Source organism: Mercurialis annua, linkage group LG3 (genome assembly GCF_937616625.2).
Source record: "Mercurialis annua linkage group LG3, ddMerAnnu1.2, whole genome shotgun sequence".
NCBI classification, from domain to species: domain Eukaryota; kingdom Viridiplantae; phylum Streptophyta; class Magnoliopsida; order Malpighiales; family Euphorbiaceae; genus Mercurialis; species Mercurialis annua.
The window spans coordinates 43122427-43146497 of NC_065572.1; positions in this window are offsets into that span (position 1 = coordinate 43122427).

Consider the following 24071-nt stretch of genomic DNA (forward strand, 5'->3'; position numbering starts at 1 on the left):
CGAAACAAATCCAAACATTTCTCCATTTTAGCAATTTAAGCCAAACGTTTACGAACTTTAAGAAACAAATCCAAACGTTTCGCCTTTTTAGCGTTTAAGTTAAACCTTTACAAATGTTTCGAAATAAAACCAAGCGTTTCACCTTCTTAGCAATTTAAGCCAAACGTTTGCAAACGTTACATAACAATTCCAAGCGTTTCACCTTTTTAGCAATTTATGCTAAACGTTTACAAACGTTGCGAAACAAATTCAATCGTTTCACAGTTTTAGGTATTTAAGCCAAACGTTTACAAACGTTACAAAACAAATCCAAGCGTTTCCCCTTTATAGAAATTTAAGCCAAACGTTTACAAACGTTACGAAACAAATCCAAATGTTATACTTTTTACGCGATTTATGCCGAATGCTTACAAACGTTTAGAAACAAAACCAAAGGCTTCACCTTTTTAGCAATTTAAGCTAAACGTTTACAAACATTACGAAACAAATCCAAACGTTTACAAATGTTACGAAACAAATCCAAATGTTTCAAATTTTTACAATTTAAGCCAAACGTTTACAAACGTTACGAAACAAATCCAAGCGTTTCAACTTTTTAGCAATTTAATACAAACGTTTACAAACGTTAGGAAACAAATCCAAGCGTTTAAAACGTTACGAAACAAATCCAAACATTTCATATTTTTAGCAATTTAAGACAAACGTTTACAAACGTTACGAAACAAAGCCAAACGTTTCCCCTTTTTTGCGATTTAAGCCAAACATTTACAAACGTTACAAAACAAATCCAAACGTTTCACCTTTTTAACGATTTAAGCCGAATACAAACATTTCGAAGAAAAAAAATCAAACGTTTCACCTTTTTAGCGATTTAAGCCAAACGTTTACAAACTTTACTAAACAAATCCAAACGTTTCACCTTTTTAGCGATTTAAGCTAAACGTTTACAAATGTTACGAAAACAAAACCAAAATGTGTCACCCTTTTAGCAATTTAAGCAAAACGTTTATAAACGTTATGAGACAAATCCAAATGTTTCACCTTTTTAGCGATTTAAGCCAAACGTTTACAAAGGTTTGGAAACAAAACCAAACGTTTCACCTTTGTAGCGATTTAAGCCAAACGTTTATAAAGGTTACGAAACAAATCTAAACGTGTCACCTTTTTAGAAATTTAAGCCAAACATGTACAAAAGTTACGAAACAAATCCAAACGTTTCACCTTTTTAGCGATTAAGCCAAACGTTTACAAACGTTACGAAACAAATACAAACGTTTCACATTTTTAGCCATTTAAGACGAACGTTTACAAACGTTACGAAACAAGTCCAAACGTGTCACATTTTTAGCAATTTATGCTAAACGTTTACAAACGTTAAGAAACAAAAATAAGTGTTTCACCTTTTTAGCAATTTAAGCCAAACATTTTCAAACGTAATGAAACAAATCCAAGCGTCTAAAACGTTACGAAACAAATCCAAACGTTTCATCTTTTAGCAATTTAAGCCAAACATTTACAAACGGTATGAAACAAATCCAAGTGTTTCACCGTTTTCGCAATTTAAGCCAAACGTTTACAAACGTTACGAAATTTCAAACGTTTCCCCTTTTTAACGATTTAAGCCAAACGTTTACAAACGGGATATTAAACTCTATAGATCACTAAGCTTTCCTCAAATTACAGAAAGGTCACAAAAGTTTTTTTAGTGATCTTTCTGTAATTTGAGTAAAGTCTAATGATCTACAGAGTTTAATATCCTTTACAAACGTTACGAAACAAATCCAAACGTTTCACCTTTTTAGCGATTTAATCCAAACGTTTACAGACGTTACAAACAAATCCAAACGTCTCGCCTTTTTAGCAATTTAAGCCAAATGTTTAAAAACGTTATGAAACAAATCCAAACGTTTCACCTTTTTATCGATTTAAGCCAAACGTTTACAAACGTTACTAATTAATACCACATTTAAAATGTTATGAAACAAATCCAAACGTTTCACATTTTTAGCGATTTAAGCCAAACCCTTACAAATGTTACGAAACAAAACCAAATGTTTCACCTTTTTAACAATTTAAGCCAAACGTTTACAAACATTACGAAACAAATCAAAGCGTTCCACCTTTTTAGCAATTTAAGCCAAATGTTTACAAAGTTTCGAAACAAATTCATGCGTTTCACCTTTTTAGTAATTTAAGTCAAATGTTTACAAACGTTACAAAACAAATCCAAGCATTTCACCTTTTTAGCAATTTAAGCCAAACGTTTACAAACATTACGAAACAAATTCAAAGGTTTCACCTTTTTAGCGATTTAAGCCGAACGTTTCAAACGTTACGAAACAAAACCAAACAGTTCACCTTTTTAGCAATTTAAGCCAAATGTTTACAAACGTTGCGAAACATATCCAAAAGTTTCCCCATTTTATCGATTTAAGCCAAACATTTAAAACGTTACGAAACAAATCCAAAAAATTCACATTTTTAGCGATTTATGCCAAACGTTTACAAAATTTACAAAACAAATCCAAACGTGTCGCCTTTTTAGCGATTGAAGCCGAACGTTTACAAACGTCACGAAACAAATTTAAACATTTCACCTATTTAGCGATTTAAGCCAAACGTTTTCAAACATTATGAAACAGAACAAAATGTTTCACCTTTTTAGCAATTTAAGCCAAACGTTTACAAACGTTACAAAACATATCCAAACGTTTCCCCATTTTAGCGATTTAAACCAAACGTTTAAAACATTACGAAACAAATTCAAAAAATTCACCTTTTTAGCGATTTATGCCAACATTTACAAACTTTACGAAACAAATCCAAACGCTTCACCTTTTAGCGATTGAAGCCAAACGTTTACAAATGTTACGAAACAAATATAAACGTATCACCTATTTAGCGATTAAAGCCAAACGTTTACAAACATTACGAAACAAATCCAAACGTTTTACCTTTTTAGCGATTTAAGCCAATCGTTTACAAAGTTTAGGAAACAAATACAAACGTTTCACCTTTTTAGCAGTTTAAGCCAAACGTTTACAAACGTTACGAAACAAATCCAAGCGTTTAACCTTTTTAGCAATTCAAACGTTTACAAACTTTACGAAACAAATCCAAGCGTTTCACCTTTTTAGCAATTTAAGCCAAACGTTTACAAACGTTACGGAACAAATCCAAATGTTTTACTTTTTTAGCGATTTAAGCCAAACGTTACAAACATTATAAAACAAATCCAAGAGTTTCACCTTTTAAGCAATTTAAGCCAAACGTCTACAAAAGTTACGAAACAAATCCAAGTGTTTCACCTTTTTAGCAATTTAAGCCAAACGTTTACAAACGTTACGAAACAAATCCAAGCGTTTCACCTTTTTACCAATTTATGGCAAACGTATACAAACGTTACGAAACAAATCCAAATGTTTCACCTTTTTAGCGATTTAAGCCAAACGTTTACAAACGTTACGAAACAAATCCAAATGTTTCACCTTTTTAGCGATTTAAGCCAAACATTTACAAACGTTACAAAACAAATCCAAACGCTTCACCTTTTTAGCGATTTAAGCCAAACGATTACAAAATGTTAAGAAACAAATCCACACGTTTCACCTTTTTAGCGATTTACGCCAAACGTTTACAAACGTTACGAAACAAATCCAAACATTTCACCTTTTTAGCGATTTAAGCCAAACGTATACAAATGTTATGAAATAATTAGCGATTTACGCCAAATGTATACAAACGTTATGAAACAAATCCAAACGTTTCACCTTTTTAGAGATTTACGCCAAACGTATACAAACATTGCGAAACAAATCCAAAAGTTTCACCTTTTTAGTGATTTAAGCCAAACGTTTACAAACGTTACGAAACAAATCCAAACGGTTCACCTTTTTAGAGATTTAAGCTAAACATTTGCAAACGTTACGAAACAAATCCAAATGCTTCACTTTTTTAGCGATTTAAGCCAAACGTTTACAAAATGTTACTAAACAAATCCATACGTTTCTCCTTTTTAGCAATTTAAGCCAAACGTTTACAAACATTACGAAACAAATCCAAACGTTTCGCCTTTTTACCGATTTAAGCCAAACGTTTACAAACGTTACGAAACAAATCCAAACGTTTCACCTTTTTAGCGATTTAAGCCAAACATATACAAACGCTACGAAACAAATCCAAACGTTTCGCCTTTTTAGCGATTTACGCCAAACGTATGCAAACGTTACGAAACAAATCCAAACGTTTCGCCTTTTTAGCGATTTTCGCCAAACGTATACAAACGTTACGAAACAAATCCAAATATTTCACCCTTTTAGCGATTTAAGCCAGCGATTTAAGCAAAACGTTTACAAATGTAACAAAACAAATCCAAATGTTTCACCTTTTTAGCGATTTAAGCCAAACATTTACAAACGTTACGAAACAAATCCAAACGCTTCACCTTTTTTGCGATTTAAGCCAAACGTGTACAAAATGTTACGAAACAAATCCAAACGTTTCGCCTTTTTTAGCAATTTAAGCCAAACGTTTACAAACGTTACGAAACAATTCCAAATGTTTCGCCTTTTTGGCGATTTAAGTCAAACGTTTACAAACGTTACGAAACAAAACCAAATGTTTAAAACGTTACGAAACAAATCCAAACGTTTCACATTTTTAGCGATTTAAGCCAAACCTTTACACTAACTTATGTATATAGTACCGCGAGGCCAGTTCATACCAGGTACAGTAGCTAAAGCCCGCGAGGTTTTGAACAGTTAGTGTAAATATTTGTATATATATATATATATATATATATATATATATATATATATTGTGTATATTTGCTTCTGTTGTTTCGTGGTATTTGTTTATTATTTGCGAAAAATTTATAGTGGTTTGAGGCTTGCTACGGGTTCCGGAGCTACCACTCCCGTTCCCCAGCGCCGGTTACTGCTCAATTATTTTGGGTCGTGACAATGTTGGTATCAGAGCAGTTGGTCCAGTTACCAATGCAAGTTTGTTTCAGTGTTTATTTGAGAGCAGTTAGTCCAGTTACCACTGCAAGTTTGTTTCAGTGTTTTGTCTGAGTGTCTGTTTGATTTGGGATATTCTGTCAGTAAGTAAACCTAGGAACTACTGCAGCAAAAGAGTCGGACCTTAGTTGCTTGTATTTGTTTGATATGTGTATTAGCAGTATGTGGCATAGCGCGCGAATCAGGGTTATTAAGCTAATAAGTTATTAGTATCTGCGTATACGAACGACTGAGGCAACTAAGTGTTTACTACTTGCGCTAGAATTACTAAATGGTTATTTGCTTGCGAACTACATGCAGTTGGATTAAATGCTAAATGATTACAGTATCTTATCAGTTAATATTGGGATTGCGTGTGGAAATGGGCTCAGATGCTCGCTTATGTTTGAAATTGTTTCTTTTCAACATGTCTGGACAGAACAAGAGCTCAGTCACATGCTGCTGAAGAACGGAAGGAAGTAGGCGAACCATCTGGTGTCCATCAGAACGGATTCCACGCAGATATTAGAAGATCGCTAGAAATTTATCAGAATGGCTATATGTCTGTATCAGAGATTGGTAGTTCTTCTGGAGCCAGAGGTAGAACCCATTCGCCAGAAATAAAGTATAGTGAGGAAGAAGAGGATCATGAGGAAGATCCGGAGGAGGATCCTGAAGAGGATCCAGAGGAGGACCCAGAAGAGAACCCAGAGGAAGAATTAGAAGAAGAGGATTTTGAGGAAGAGGAACTGTTAGATGAATCAGACATTGAAGAATACAAAAGTGAGCATTTCTGGTCTAGGGTGTGGAGATACCGCAATTTGAGAGAAGACGCAGAAATAGCAAACGATCAGGCACAAATAGCTCTAAACCAAGTTAGGAGGCAGATGCTCTCCTTCTCTCCGAGGAATGCTAACAGTAGGGCTGTATTCTTCTGATTTTCTACGAATGGTTGAGGGAGTCCCCGATCTGAACGAAGATAATAGAACTATCAACCGTAGATACGTCAGAGGCTTAGGACCTGAGTATTAGCGATTTATATGCTTTGTGTATTTGTGTTTATGTGGTTGAATTACTGTATATATATGTTTGTTGCATTGCATAATAGAGTTTAATAATTAGGATATACCTATAGGATAATACTTCAGATAGCGAAAATCTATAGGAAGAGATGTCGCCGGTGACGTACCTAATAAAAGAACATATAAACATGATTTACGATAACAATCATATAATAAACAATACATAATACATTATCGCGAACGTGATTCCTATATTACGTTCTAGAAGTCGTAAAGGAAAAGATGGGCTACTAAAAAGGGAATCAATGTAGAACATCGGTACCTGCGTTTGTATATAACATGATACAGTGTATCGAAGCAGTGGATGTAGTGATTACAACAATAGGGAACTTTGACTCGAATTGAGTAATCGGAGATATGGAAAAAGAGGTGATATGACAGAAGAATAGTCAGGGAAAACGACAGTAGGTGACATCAATATAAAAATTTGAAATGTAATGAATAATAATAAAGAAAGCCGTTAATAGTCGCATAGTGTACAAACTGGGATAAACTTATGTTTTACGAAAAGTATGATTTTTTTTAAGATTTTTCAAAATACAATTGTGCTCAGTCATCGTATATGACATCGCATAATCACGATAGGACTGCATAAAAGAATGATTTTCAAAATCTTAGATCATGCATCATATCTTTACAAAGATAAAGAAAATGCAATTTTGAGCAACCCTTTAGTGATGAGAGGTGTCATCACTCTGAGCTACAATTGTATGGACGATTTCAAATGATTTATGAAAAGTAGTTTAAAAAAGCTGGCCAGCCAAAGGATGTTTTGAAATCTTTGTGTTCAGTAAGTGAACTCAGATGTGAAACTCTGGATCGGATAATAAACGATTCTTAATAAATGAGGATAATACTTGTAAAAGAAATCCCAATAACGGAATTAAGCCATGTTAACGATTAATTACAACAAAGCTAACGAGGCTAAGGTAAAATGCAAATAAGGAGTTATCGCCGGAGAGCATACGCAGTCAAGGTGCGATGCATTGGCAATGCCTGAGGATACAATATATGTCCTCATGTTAGAACAAAGGATGAAATGACATAGAGTCATGTTAGACAAAAGAAAGGAAGTAAAGGATACGAAACGACGGAGAAGACGATCTTGTACGGTGTGAAGGTTCAAAGTTAGATGGATCAAGAGATAAACGATGTTATATGACTGATATCAAGTGAAGCTACTCACATCAGTATTAGAATTATGAGTGCGTTAACAGAAAGGGGAAAAGTAAAAGAGAAGAACCCCAGTATAAAGATAAAGACTACGTATATAGACATACGTATCAGTAAATGTAAGAATGGGGAAGAACATGGAAGAAAGTATGATAGAAAATGCATGTATTCCCGAAATCTAGCAAGATGATTAGAAAAGTGGAAAGTTCTAGAAATATATTAGAAGGATTGTCGGAATAGAGCAGTAGTAATAAAGATGTTATAAACGGGGAGAAGACGTAATGGATATAATAAATAAACAATAAGACGATACTTCATTGCTATTGGACAGATAGGAGTGTACTATATATAGGAAGCCACAATGTCATAAGGACGAAAGTCGGTATTAATACAAAAAAGGCTAAATTCCTTAAGACAATTAAAGCTACGTTATAAGGACTAAAGAGGCATAAGGTGCATAGGATAACAAAATTGAAACTATTCACTAATTTGGGAATTACAAAGTCAAGTACAATCTAAATGTTTAGAATAATCGGAAGACATTTTAAGAAGTAGATGAAAGACATAATAAAGATAAACTAAGGAACGATCACCATTAGTGCTAAGATAATATTTTGAAGAGTGAAACTATTCGAAAGTAAAAAAGTAGAAGTATAAGATGAAAGAGAAAGTTGTTTATATAGTGAGAAGGAATTATGATAGAGGAAGTGATGAAAACCTATAGGATTTTCGGATTTAGGAAAACTTAAGTACAAAAGAAGATAAGTTATTAAAGATCTATTAAATCAGTTAAAGATTAAAGGTAATGATGAAGTTACGCGAAAGTTAGTTAGTAATAAGAATTCTTAAGAAAGCTAGATGTTAAGAAACATATGAAATTCTTATGAGATCAACGTAAATAAGGAATCGTGAAGTAAAGGAAAGACAACTTTGACTGATAAGTCAATAAGAGACTCGAAACGATCTTTAAAGGAGCAACTAGAGGGAAGTAAAGAGGATAAGAATACGGATAGTATCAGCAAATAAAAACAACTGTACAAGCTACACGATCGAAAGTAATGTGAAGCAGCACGTTTAAGGCAATGGTAAAGGCTGAAGGATCACGAACAACAACACGACACGAAGTTCACAGTAGCAAAAAGGAAGGGAAAAAGAAGACGAAAGGTAATAGAAGGTATATCGAACTTAACTTCTATAAGAAAGAGCGATTATGGTAGACGGAGTATAACCCAAAAAGGGATGATTAAAAGAAGCTAAATGTCTAAAAGTGAAAGAAAGAGAAGTAAGAAATAGAGTTAACAACTTAAGAAAGGAAGAAGATAAGGGAGGATGACAGTAAGGATATGGTCATAAACTTACCACTATATAAGCAAATGCTCATAAATGTATGAGTAAAGCAAATGTTTCATCAAGAGAGAAGTACTAAATCGATGAGATACTAATCAAAAGATTATACGACGCTAAGGATAATTTGAGGAAAGATCCTGACTAAAAGGGCAGTGATGCAAGGATTGCGATATCAAAGATACATCTAAGGTGACGCTACTTTGAGAAGATTCTCAGCTACGCGATGGCAAGGAGATACTATAAGCAGAATAGATAATCGATTAACAATAAGTACAAAATCACAGCTATAGGTGAAGAGCTAAGAGTTAAAGTAAAAGAAGAAACTATGACTGACGCGTAGTAATGGACGTCAAGAAAAGCATAAGTAAAATTTTAAAGTTTCAACAAGTCTTATGAAAATTCGAGGACGAATTTTTATAAGGGGGGAAGAATGTAATACCCCAAAAGATTAAATTATCTAATTGGACCACGTGTCCAGTTTTGAGTTGCCGGAATGGTAATATCGTAAAAATTTTCGAGGAATCAAGATAAATAAACTTCAAGTAGGTCAGTTTCGAGAAGTTAACGACGAGGTACTTAATATTATATCCTAGTTGGAAAGTAGGAATTGGAATTAAAGGAAAAATGTCAAGAAATATTCCAAAATGAAGTTCAGGGACTAATGTGGTAATTTAACCACTATGTTTCGAAAATAGAAATTTATAAATTTTAACGGAAAAATATTTATATCGGATTCGTATTATTTATTGGATATAAATAATATGTATAGGGTGTAATTCAAGTGTTTAGTTAATTTAGTTATGGACTAAATTGTATAAAATAAAAGTTTGAAATATAAGTTGTAACAAATAAACAAAACAAGGGTTAAAGAAGCACTTTAACCTTAATATATAAGGTTATGTTTATGAATAATGAAATCAGAAGAAGAAGAGAGAAAGGCTCCAGAAACTTCGTTCACCGATCGAATATCATCGTTTCGCCGCTGTTTCTCCGTTCAACGTCCGATTCGAGCGATTTTCGCGTCAATCTCTTCAGAATCTCGTCCTCTATCAATATCAAGCTTTGTTTTAAAGTAAGGCTTCGAGAATTTTGGTTAAAATTCGAAATATATGGCCGTTTTGGTGAATTTTGCGTATTAGGATTGAATTTGACGTTTTTGAGGTTATTTTGACGTTTTGGTGAAAACGGAGTTACGGGTTTTGAATAGGAAAGTGTTATAAGCATGACGGAATGGACGAAAAGCCCCGGAAATCGATTTTTTGGGGGCTGCACTCGGTGTGCGATCGCACACCGAAGTGTGCGAACGCACACCGAAGTGTGCGAACGCACACTACACTGTGCGGACGCACAGTGCCCTTGTGCGCCGCATAGTGGGTCCATGCGGACCAAAATGGGATTTTAGCCCTAATTGAGCGGGATATCAATATTTTTGAATATTAGACACTAAAAACGATTAAGAACCCCGATAATTTAAAAGTAAAGTTTTAGCTCGACGTTTTCGATAATTAAAGATAACGAGAAACGTTAAGAGTGTTATATGATTTTCGAATACGAGAAATAGAGTTCGGTATATCGTGAATACAATAAAGGAATATCGAGTTCACGAATAATATTAAAAATGAAACTAAACCCTAGAAGTTGAAAGTACTATACGTAAAACACGCGATTCACGTCTAATTATTAAACGTTAATTATTATGTATCAGACGTGTAAGCGAGCAAAGAGGTCAGTAGACGTGGGATCGCGAGAGCATATCATTTCATCGATCACGTCATTGATTGGATTGCAGTTTTTGTGAGTTGCACTTTACTTTCGCGTATTATATATATATTAAAGTTATTTTACATAGATATGTATATTGTTTATACGCATCGCATGATATATGTTTCTATCGAATTTATATACGAGAGACCAGTATGCAATCCAAAGAAACTAGCTACCTATTGGATGTCAGTAGGCTGTGTGATCACCAGTATCGAGTCGGTATAGCGTGTTTGCATTTGAGAAATGATATGATATATACATGTATGATATGATATGAATATGAATTTCGAAGTTGGATAATGAATTCGATACGAGTGAGTACTTGGCTATGATGTAGTCTGGAGTCCCCGTATCTAGTGAGTTGGACTCACACTTTAGGATTAAGAATTGGGTCGCGATCGACGAGGCAGAGTGTGAATACTCCCGGGTCGGACCAATTGGATCAGTATGATATGATCATTCGAAAGTTGTGTCGCATGCTAGTATATTAGTTTCGGACGGATCAAATACATGTTTATATATATTACTTTTATATTATTGTTTTATTGTAATGCGATGCTATATTTTATAATAATATCGTTAGTTAAAATGTAAACTCACTCAGTATTTTTCCAAAACTGACCCCTCACATTTGATGTCTTTCAGGTTCTTAGCATCTGGCCCTAGTTAGAAGACAGTTTTGGAATCCAGAAGTCAGCTATATATGCATAGTCCTCAGACTTCTGTGAGTGCTGCAGTAGTGGTCCAGTGTTGACAGAGTTGTAGCTTAGACAGCTGTACATTTTGACTGTACATAACACTTGCTGTCTTGTTTATATTTTTGTAGGTTACATGTATTATATTTTGTTCACGGCACCAGATGCCGGTGATATGTCTAATACACTAACTTATGTATATAGTACCGCGAGGCCAGTTCGAACCAGGTAAGGTAGCAAAAGCCCGCGAGGTTTTGAACAGTTAGTGTAAATATTTGTGTGTGTATATATATATATATATATATATATATATATTGTGTATATTTGCTTCCGTTGTGTTGTGGTATTTGTTTATTATTTGCGAAAAATTTATAGTGGTTTGAGGCTTGCTACGGGTTCCAGAGCTACCACTCCCGTTCCCTAGCGCCGGTTACGGCTCAATTATTTTGGGTCGTGACAGTCATAGTCCTTCAGTATCTCTAACCACCTCCTCTGTCTAAGATTCAACTCTCGCTGATCAAAGATGTACTTCAGACTCTTGTGATCAGTGAATATCTCACAAGTAGCACCATACAAGTAATGCCTCCAAATATTTAGCGCAAAAACCACAGCTGCCAACTCTAAATCATGAGTAGGGTAATTTACCTTATGCATCTTCAACTGACGGGAAGCATAGGCAATCACATGTCTATGGTGCATCAGCACGCAACCCAAACCAATCCGAGACGCATCACAATACACTATGAAACCGTCAATGCCATAGGGCAATGCCAAAACAGGAGCTGTAGTCAAAATCTCCTTGAGATTCTCAAAGCTCGCCGCGCACTTGTCAGTCCACTCAAATTTAACCCCCTTCTGTGTCAGTTTAGTCAACGGTGCAGATATTCGAGAAACATCTTGCACGTACCGACGGTAATAACCAACTAAACTAAGAAAACTCCTGATCTCGGTAATTGACCTCGGCCTCTGCCAATCCATAACCGCCTAAATCTTCTTTGGATCAACCTTGATCCCATCATTCGACACCACGTGACCTAGAAAGATAACCTGATCCAGCCAGAACTCACATTTTGAGAACTTAACATACAACTGATGATCACGCAACGTCTGTAGTATAGTCCTCACATGGTAAGCATGCTCCTCCTCACTTCGAGAATAGATCAAAATGTCATCAATGAAAACAATAACAAATTTATCCAGAAACGGCTTGAACACTCTGTTCATCATATCCATGAACGCCGCTGGTGCGTTAGTCCGACCAAAGGACATAACCAGAAACTCAAAATGTCCATAACGCGTCCGAAAAGCAGTCTTAGGCACATCTACATCACGGATCCAAAGTTGATGATACCCAGACCTCAAGTCAATCTTGGAAAAACATTTCGCACCCTGCAAATTGTCAAACAAATCATCGATGAGAGGAAGAGGATATCTGTTCTTGACAGTAGCCTTGTTCAACTGTCTGTAGTCGATACACAGTCGAACAAAACCGTCTTTCTTCTTCACAAACAGAACTGGAGCACCCCATATAGAAGTATTCGGTCTGATGAACCCACTACCCAACAACTCTTGTAACTGGTACTTCAACTCCTTCAACTCTACAAGAGCTATCCGATACGGTGGTATCGAAATCGGAGCTATTCCAGAAACCACGTCACTGCAAAACTCAATATCACGATCAGGTGGTAATCCAAGCAATTCCTCTGGAAACACATCTATGAACTCACTGACAATTGGTACACTATGCATATCACTTCCGCTTCCACATCTCGAACCACAACAAGAAAACCCTGGCAACCCTTGCCTAACATCCGCTTTGCCTTGATGGCGGAAATCATATTCCTAGGTGTCTCCGCCTTTTCTCCCTGAAAGGAAAAAAGTAGATAACCTGGAATCCTAAACACACCTGACTTCCCTCAACAGTCAATAGAAGCATAATGGCTCGACAGCCAATCCATCCCCAAAATCACGTCAAAAGAAAGCATGTCAAGAAAAATCAAATCAGCACCTAACTCTCTACCATGTATAACAACAGGACAAGAAGGATAAATGACATCCACCTCTACACCCGCATCAAATAATACCAAAGCATCAGTAAAAGAAATCGGAATGGTACCTTGCACCACGTCATTTGATGCACGCGCATCCTGAGGAGGAAGTGCAAACACTCTGGCCTGACCCTGCGGCTGCTGCTTCGAACTCTGCCCAGTACCATAACTGTTGGAACCTCTGCCACCGTTACCACGGCCACCAAAATCTCTGCCACCAGAACCACGGCCCACGCTGGACACCAAAAGATGCTGCAGGCTGAGAATATCCTATAGACGGAGTAAACGCAGGTCTCTATTGCTGGTAAGACGACTGCGCTACACTAGCATTAGACATCTGCTTCCTAGATGTCAGACACTCCCTGGAGAAATGACCCGGACGGCCACAAGTAAAACAAACTCCTGGAGCTAACTGGCACTGACCAAAATGCCTACGACTGCAATTCTGGCAGAATGGAAGGTTAGATCCTTCACTGTACCCGCGTCCTGAACCACGGTTATTTCCACTGCTGCTAGAACTGTACGGAGCACTCCTAGCACTATGCCTCCCCTTGCTGTGCGTACGTCGACTCCCCCTATTAGCCTGAGAAGAACCCCTGTAATAGTTTACACTACCATGCTGCGCTGGGGCCTGCTGCCCCCCAGTAGGAAGATCACTCTTTCCCTTCTTTGCCTGGAAGGGATCAGAAATCGTCCCAAACTGAATCAATGAGCTCTCTAGCAGACGAGCACTATCTACTACTCGAGAGAACTCCCTATCTGTCCCTATCAGCAAAGAGACAAAGTCCGAGCCTAAGAATCTAACATAGCTGTCATTCACCCGCCCTTGATCACCCTGTAGATTTGTTGCGAAACGACCCAAACGAACAAACTCAGTAGTATAATATGTCACTGATCTATCCCCTTAGTGAAATGTAGCAGCTTTTCTCTGAAGCTCTCAGTAATAGAGAAGGGTAGATAAAAGTCTCTGAACTTGACCACAAACTCAGCCCAAAGTTATCGTAGCCATCTCTGGTTTGATAGCATCGCGATACCAGTCCTTGGTTGGACCCTTCGGTGACATCCCCACAAGCATCACTGATTGACGATCAATAGCCTAAATCCTCTGACTGTTGTACTCAAACTCCTCCAAAAAGTCAAGAGAATCTCCACTACAATCAAATGAAGTTGGAGTCAACTTCATGTAGCTCATCACCACCTCTTTGTCTGTCAGAACATGGTCGACACCAGCAAGTCCACCAATACCAACTACAGCACTAGCCTGAGGTTGTGTTGCTGCGCTAACTGACCCAGTACCGTACACTGATTTTACAAAAGATCCTGCTTTTTCTGCATCTTGACAATCCCAGCTAAGAAAGTAGTGAAGTCGAACGCCTGCATGTTCGGTGCCTGCTGCACATCTGGTACCTGTTGCACTCTTGGTGCCTGAACTCCTGCTGCAACACGTCCCCTACCTCTAGCTCTGCCAGCACCAGCTCCTCTACCTCTACCAACACCTTTACCTCGACCACGTCCAGCATTAGCCTGAACCGGTGCTACATTCTGATCGACTTCCATGGAAATCGCATTATCGGCCTCAGCGTCTTGCTCTGCCGGAGCACGAGCACGAGTACGAACAACGTTGTTCATATCCTAAGGATTGAACAAGAACAATTTAAATAACACATAAATTTCATACCCAAGTACGAAACAAAGCAATTAACAAATAAGATTTTCCGAGAAATCAGCAACATTACATGTTCACCCAAGTGAAATAACATTAACAATTATAAGCATCAAATCAACATAATATGACTGACTCGACGCAATCCTATTGGTGTAGGCAGAATGTTTTAAAATCTAAAGATGAAGTTTCAAGACAAGACATGAACCTATATCCGCAGTAGTTCCTAAAACACAACAATATTTAATAGAGTAAACACATAGCATGCAAATGGCCTTGGTTTGAAACCAAAGCTCTGATACCAAGATTGTCACGACCCATTTTCATGAATCGTGATCGGCGCTAGGGCATGGGTAATGTAGTACCAACACCCGTAGCCAGCCTTCCTTATATCATACAATTCAAATAAACATGCATAAAACCAATGCTCGGGGGCAACCGAGACTTCAGCCTAGTTCTAGCAGTTTATGATATTCAACATGAAAGAAATCATGCTTATCCAATACTGAGTTATAATGAAGGCATAACATAAACCAGAGTAATAATGTAACATGCCAAGTGATAAATAATCCAGTCCAACCAATTCGACAGACAACTAGAATAAAATAAAGATGTCTAGTTACTACTACGGTCTAAGAATAAAACAGTTTCATAGTTTTACTAAAATAAATGGAGCCTCCGCAGAAACAAGAAACGGAGATCAGCTAACTCACTCAAATCATAACCCTGAAAAAATTGGGAGAGCAACGGGGTCAGATATACTGAGATGAGTTTATATCACTATTTACATTTATTAAGTGGAAAACCTTTAAAAATGATTAAGACATTTAATAACGATATTAAGATTAATAGTTGGAACCCTAATCCACAATTACTAACTATAACCATAATCCAATAGGTCTAGTCCCGACAGCTGAGCTATACCGAGTTACCACTGACCGCACTTAGTCCATATCCAGAGTCCCGAGAGCTGAGCTACACCGAGTTACTCTACTGGTCCCGAGAGCTATGCTCACACCGAGTTACAACATTTACACAAATACCTTACCCAGATCAATACCGGTGCGTACGCAGTCCTAATGATGCCCATTAGGTTGCATGTTCCAACTAAGATCCATAATATAAATACAGTTCAAAATATACGTACAATATATATTTAATATTAAAATAACCATATACTTAATAAAGCGGTAAATAGTAAGTACAAACTCACTGCTTGCTAATCCACGTGATAAACTGGCAAGCAACTACTCCGGGTTCGTCTCCTAAGCACGAAAAGTCGACGGGTCTAAACAATATAAATAATTTTAAAAACTGACCCTAACTCTAGAGAGTACTAGACACCACATAGGACTAGCACAAATAACATGTCGAAATAAAACAAATCCAGAGCAACACAAACTACCCAAAATACCTAATAGGTAATAACGCACAATCAATACAAGTTTATTGAGTTCTTGTTTTAAAAATCCAATTTATAAATATTATTTAATAAACTTTAAATAATAAAAAATTTCCAAATAGTGGGTTAGTCGAGTTACCAATAACTACCAAACTAACCTCACTTGTCGGGTGACCCAAGTCTTACCCGACTCAAAATGTTTATCAAATATAAACCCGAGTTTATATTTATTAAGATAACTTGATAAAATAATAAACCGTTAAAACAGAACTCAATAACTTCGAATTCAAGTAACCCGAGTTACAAACCAAAAATTTAATTAATTAATTAAATTTAAAAACGTTCAAGGGCTAAATTGTAATTTAGCCAATTTCATGCCAAATTGATATTCGAAATTAAATATAATTATTTTTTGTTTATAATTCAAAATAAAATATATAAAGTTACTAACCATCAACTTAATCAAATAAGTTTTAAAAATCATTCAATGGCTAAATTGTAATTTAGCCAATTTTCTTGATATTTGAAAACAAATATAATTACCCGAGTAATTTTATTAACTTAAGTTTGTAAAAACACTTATCGTTTACAATTTACCAATTTATAAATTAAAGCGAAAGTGAAAGTTATTATCAACCAAAATCAATAGTTAAAAACTAGAAGGATTCATTTTGATTTAGCGAAAATAATTTGATGACCACAATGTCCATTTAGCCATCATCTTCATTTTAAACAAACAACTCCCTCCATTGTACCAAGAAGTTACAGCAGCAACATTTAACCTTAAGCAGGAAGATTCAAACAACAAAGCAACATTAATCATCGAGAAACGACAACCTAGAAGCTAAAACAAACCCTTAAGCATGATCCTAGGCATTATGTTTGATCTACACAACAACCACATAATGAACAAGAAACTGCAGAATTTATAGTGTGAATTCGACAAATCGAAACGGCAACAAACGGATAGATTTATCACAATACTATCAATTTATTTATGAATCACAACGTTCCTAAAGATCTAACATCATGAAATATAACAAGATCAAAGCAAATCGAAAAGGAATGGATCGACAGTAATAAAAAAGCATGAAACAGTTTACATGAACAAACAATACGGTAAAACGACGGCGATTGAAACGATATCGATTGCGTACTGTTTTGCGAAAACCAAATTGGGATACATAGAGACGTGAGTCTAGAATATTTGGAACGAAACGGAATTGGTTTCGATCTACAAACGAACAAGAACGATCCAAATTACGGAAAGTCGTTTAAAAGCTAAAACTGAAATCAATGAAGAACAAACTTACGGATAGAACACCAAGGTTTTGGAGAGGATTGGCAGCGATTTATCTCATAAAATTCACGAGTTTATGACGGCTAGGGTTGATGAATATGTGAAGAATGAAATTAGGCTTAGAATTGAATTAAATAGGATGAACGAAATTAACATGTGCAACAAAAATAGGAGGTATGTGGTGCAGCTGCTGGTCTCGAACGAGACCAGCTATGTTGCACTGGTCTCGTTCGAGACTTAAGGGTCTCCAACAAAACCAGTATCCTATCAATGATCTCGTTCGAGACCAAAGCTCTCAAACGAGACCGGATCCATTCAGCACAGGTCTCGTTCGAGACCTGTACTGGGTCGAGAGGGGGAATTGGATTTGGGCCAATTCCCTTGGATCTAAGGTAACCAATTTCTCTTGGGCCCAAAAAATAAGGAGACCAACCCAACTAGAGTCTAATCCTGATTACAAGTTACTCAAACAAAAAATCAAGTCACAAATTCACAAGTGACCCGTAATTAATACCGGGAACTCATAACAATAAAAATAAAAAATTTACGGGATATTTCAGAAACAAAACCAAACGTTTAAAACGTTACAAAACAAAACCAAGCGTTTCACCTTTATAGAAACGTTACGAAACAAATCCAAGCGTTTCACCTTTTTAGAAATTTAGGCCAAATGTTTACCAAAGTTCCGAAACAAATCCAAGCGTTTCACCTTTTTAGCAATTTAAGCCAAATGTTTACTAACGTTCCGAAACAAATCCAAGCGTTTTACCTTTTTAGCAATTCAAGCTAAATGTTTACAAACGTTCCGAAATAAATCCAAGCGTTTCACCTCTTTAGCAATTCAAGTCCAACGTTTACAAACGTTACGAAACAAATCCAAGCGTTTCACCTTTTTAGCAATTTAATCTAAACATTTACAAACGTTAGGAAACAAATCCAAACGTTTCACCTTTTTAGCGATTTAAGCCGAAAGTTTAGAAACGTTACGAAACAAAACCAAACGTTTCACCTTTTTAGCAATTTAAGCCAAACGTTTACAAACGTTACAAAACAAATCCAAACATTACCCCATTTTAGCGATTTAAGCCAAACGTTTAAAACGTTACGAAATAAATCCAAACGTTTCACCTTTTTAGCGATTTATGCCAAATGTTTACAAACATTATGAAACAAATCAAAAGGTTTCACCTTTTTAGCGATTGAAGCCAAACGTTTACAAACGTTATGCAACAAATCTGAACATTTCACATTTTTAGCAATGTAAGCCAAACGTTTACAAACGTTACGAAACAAAACCAATCCTTTCACCTTTTTAGCAATTTAAACCAAACTCTTACAAACGTTATAAAACAAATCCAAATGTTTAGAAACATTACGAAACAAATCCAAACGTTTCACCTTTTTAGCAATTTAAGCCAAACGTTTACAAACGTTACGAAACAAATCCAAACGTTTCACATTTTTAGCGATTTAAGCCAAACGTTTACACAGGTTATGAAACAAATCCAAATGTTTCACCTTTTTAGCAATTTAAGCCAAACATTGACAAACGTTACGAAACAAATCCAAGTGTTTCAACTTTTTAGTAATTTCAGCCAAACGTTTACAAACGCTACGAAACAAATCCAAGCATTTCTCCTTTTTAGCAATTTGAGCCAAACGTTTCGCCGTTTTAGCGATTTACACCAAACGTATGCAAACGATACGAAACAAATCCAAGCGTTTCTCCTTTTTAGCAATTTAAGCCAAACGTTTCGCCGTTTTAGCGATTTACACCAAACGTATGCAAACGTTACGAAACAAATCAAAACGTTTCACCTTTTTAGCGATTTACACCAAACGTATGCAAACGTTACGAAACAAATCAAAACGTTTCACCTTTTTAGCGATTTATGCCATAAGTGGTATTGGTCACGATTATTATTAGAGACAGGGCAGGGCTGGACATGAGGTATCGCTCGGTAAAACCCTAGTCTATAATACCGATTCGTGATGGTTTTCGAAAAGTAATTAAAATATTAATGATAAAGTTAAAAAGGTTTTCTGAAAATGTTTTATATAATATAATATATTTAATTTGCGAAAAAAATTCATAGTGGTTTTAGGCTTGCTACGGGTTCCAGAGCTACCACTTCCGTTCCCTAGCGCCGGTCTCGGCTCAATAATTTGGGTCGTGACAATTGTGTTATCAGAGCAGTTGGTCCAGTTACCTCGGCTAATATGTGATTTCAAACAGTTGGTTCAGGATACGACTGTTTTGTGTGTGAGTCTACCTAGGAACTACTGCAACACATAGGGATTCGAGTCATGTCTTGATCAGTTTTCGTTTGATTTTAAGATTTTAATTCTCCTCCCTACGATCTGAGTCTGTTAGTATGATCGATAAGATTGTTAGACGATATACGTATGCGAAAGTATTCTGCTTACGTAAGAATGATCGATATATTATCTGATCGTTGCGTATGATCATGTACGAGGTGGACAGTCGACATTATGCAACGCGATGACGAGGCTAGTGAAACGTGGATCTAGAGAAATGGAAGAATTTCCCGAGTTACAGAGTTCAAGGTTTAAAGAACTTACAAGGTGAAAGATTCGTGATTTATAAAGATTAACTATTTTAATGATTTTGAAAGTATAATTGTGTCTAGATTCGATATAGTAATATATTATTGCCATGACATGAATAGAATTGCATCACTACATACACATTAAATGAAAAGAATAGAAACTGAATTCATACATTAGTAGGACATGCATCATATGCATTATGCTCAGATAAGGGGTAAGTTATGGCAACTTTTTGGGGATGAGAGACGTCATCACCCTAGTGCACAATTATACTAAAGCTTAAAGAATTTAAACATGAATTTTGTAAAAGAATTAGTTTCTTTGGATTTCAAAGATTTCGAAATGGTTGCAACTATAATTATTTTAATGTGAGTAGACCTAGACTGGAACTCTGTAACGAAGGGGAAATGTTTGAGATCTACCTACAAGCAACTCTCGAAGGTACAAAGAACGTGTACGAGAACACGAGCAAGAAGTTATATCTCGAAAAGACACGAAGATAGTCACAGGTTTGGGATCTATTATGAGATAGAATGATAAGATGGGCTTGAATGGTTAAGTATAATCCAGTGACCAGTGGACTAGGATGCCGTTATCTTTGAACGAAGAGATTAAAACTTTATGTTATGAGAGGATAGAAGTGCGAAAAGTGATAGTTGAATATAATAATCGATCTATAGCTTAAACCTTAGATACAGAAGCCAATCTCTATGTATGGATGATGCAAGTTTTACGCGATATTAGAAGATTGTTAAACCAACATATCTTTGATTGAACCGTTGGATCGGTTTAATATCGGAGTACAATATTCCTAAGAAGGTTAAATAGGAGTTGACCGTTGCGATCGTCGAACAGAGGACTAAGCGACAGCTTCATAAGACTATTCATAGGAGACTTGTACGGCTGAAAATAACCAACCTAGCCAACATACTACGAGAGTATAAAAAATAAAGACGTAAGATATGTATCAGATATGGATGGAATGACATATAGGATTGATAAAGTTAAAAGATAGATCGTATATTGCGTAGACTATGTTAAAGAAGTTGGAAATTTGTGTAACAAGCTTTGCGGTTGGGCATTTTGACCAACAAATTAAAAGATAAGGACATGTACACGAAGTATAAGGTCACGAAATGAAGATAAGAAAGATGAAGTACGAAGACTATAGTACGATAGCTATGCGATGTTGATGATGACTCTCAAAGGAAGACGAGGACGTTACATGTAGAAGAATAACATACTACTCATGATGAGGACTATATCAGACGTACACAAATCAAAAGTTCTATACATTAGGACTGGCGGAAGAATTAAAGTAAGTTAACACTTAGGATACATAATATATTATGAACGAAGATACCCGGATAAGGATATTACGATAAGCGAAGAAAGCAAGATATTAATGTATAAAAGGAAATTAAGTTATGATAGAAGTAAAAGAGAAAGGAAGATACAAGAGCAAATAAAGATAAAAGATCCTGATGTTTGATACGAGAAGTGACGAAGAATGTTACAATGGATTAAGCACATGAGTGTAGTAATATCTCCCATTGGATATAATCAAGTAAGTGGATAGAAAGATATATAATAAATGAGTTAAAGAAGAAGAATGAATAGTTAATATTAGAATACCGCGAGTGAAGTCGTAATTTAAGGACGTTGATTGAAGTTCAAGGTATACTAGTTTGAATACAAAAGAGGACATCGTACCAACGGGTGAAATGATGAGTTTGACATCATGTAGTTTCAAGATTAAGCGTTACATCAACTGTATCTAGATTAGAATGGCTAATGATGATATCAATCATTTTGAAGTATGGCCAAGAGTTTATTAACGATTTATAAGTAATTAGGATAAGAAAAAAAAGATATGTGGGACGTTAATGATTGATATTTTAATTTTCAAGAGATAGATGGAATAAAATCAAACATTCTAATGGCAGCGATGTTTATTAGGATCCAAAATGTCTCGCAAGACTTCTAGGACGAATCAAGGCGATTAAATAGACAAATGACTGATATAAGGAAAAGATACAAAAAGTGTTATAAGGATCAAGTATAAGATTCAACACGAATTTTACTTGAAGAATCAAGAAATTTTAAAGGAATGCGATAATAACGAATGTCAGTAATGGATGCATCCCATAAATACAAGTAGATATTAATGTATTGGATGTTAAAGTGATCTAGAGAAAATAACGTTTCACATTTTCATTAATAATTGGAAATATAACAACGAAAAGTAGAATGCGAGAACGACGACAAAGGAGTATGCGGGAGAAATTACGAAAGTTACAAGAGAGATAGTACTAATGAATGAAATTAAAATATATGAAAGGAAGTAATGAGTTGTTATAAGAATGAGTCGTAAATAAAAGTATTTATAAAGAGTTCGAGTACAAGGAAAAGTACAAGAAGAAAACGAAGGGTTATTATAAAAGTTTATAAACGTCATTTTTACGATTTCAAGCGTAAGCTATCTACGGATTCATAAACCAACGTGAAGTGAATGGTTTTTACAAAGGACGTATAATAGAAAAGAGGCAAAGTACCTATCGAAAGTAATAGAGAGATGAATAGCCAGATTAACTAATTAAGTCTAATACCTTCTTGGAACCAAAGAGCTAACGAAGGATCGAACCAGGATTATTCAAGAATTTATAAGAACAGTAATGACATGAGAGTATAACAACGTGAGGATTAAGATCAGATTAACATTAAGTGTCATTAGATAATGAATGTCTAGTGAAAATAATAAGTCACTAAGACAGAAAGCTATTGAAAGAACATGAAAGAACAATGATACTACGAGAGGTAGATCAAAGTAACATGAAGAATGGTTGTAGCTATTGACAAGGATGGGCTACAAAACTAATCTACGAATTTGGAAATTGGATATAAAATCTTAAATGAAGGAAAAGTGACACTAACTAGAAAAAGGAATGAAGTCAAAGGATCGAGAAATAAGATACGCCAGGGAAGATAAATGTTAAACATATCAAGTAATGCCAAGAGTGCATTCAACTTCATGAGATTAGGAAATCATGAAGTGTGAAAAGGAAATATGGTTTTAGACGATAAAAGTTTAGGAAAACATATACAGACAACACAATAAAGACAAACGTTCAAAAGAGATTTGACTTGTGATACAAGATCATGAAGTCAATAAGTTAACCAAGCAGAGTGTCGACAAGAAACAAGGACATAGCATCATTTCATTCTATGATCAACTAGAGTGAAGTTATACATTATAATAAGATACATAACAATAAGAGAAATGATATAAGAGTAAGATTAGTAGGAATCTATGAGAAATAATTACTTTGGATAAGTAATTTATGTAATGCAAACAAGGAACCTTGCTACATGCAAGCAAGTGAAAAAAAAAACCCGTCAAGAAGCGACGACACACATGATTTCAAAGAACATGAGGAGTTATAAAGATGGAAATTTGTAGTATTCACAAGAAATGAAGTCGCCAAAACTTGCGAGTAAAGTAGTAAGAGAATAAAGAACAAGATTGTCAGTAATTCCAGTAAAAAGAGAGAATGCGGTACGCCATAAGCAGGGCACTTACTTTCAGTAAGTGAATTGAACCACACAAAGAAGAGAATCTACCATAAGAAAGCTAAAAAGGATTAGTGATAGTCGTGTCCAAACGACGTCAAATATATGGAAAAGGAGTAAGCGTGCAATGCAACGGATGACATAACATTTGAACACATTTTTGCTAACAACAGTTTATTAGAATGGCCAGCCAAAGGCAAGCGATTCCGAGGAAGATGTATCTAATCCTTCTCGAGTGATTCAACCGCAAGCGGTGGAGATGACCGAAGAGCTATCATATGAAGAAAAACCAGTAAAGATTATCTGTGTGAGAGTATGAAAGCTGCGGATAAAGAAGGTATATATGGTAAGAGTTCATTGGAAAAGTTAGTCTGTAAGAAGAGTATACGTGAGCAACATAAGAAGATATGAGGCAAAAATATTCGTATTAGTTTACCTTAGATACGTGGCAAAAGTTTT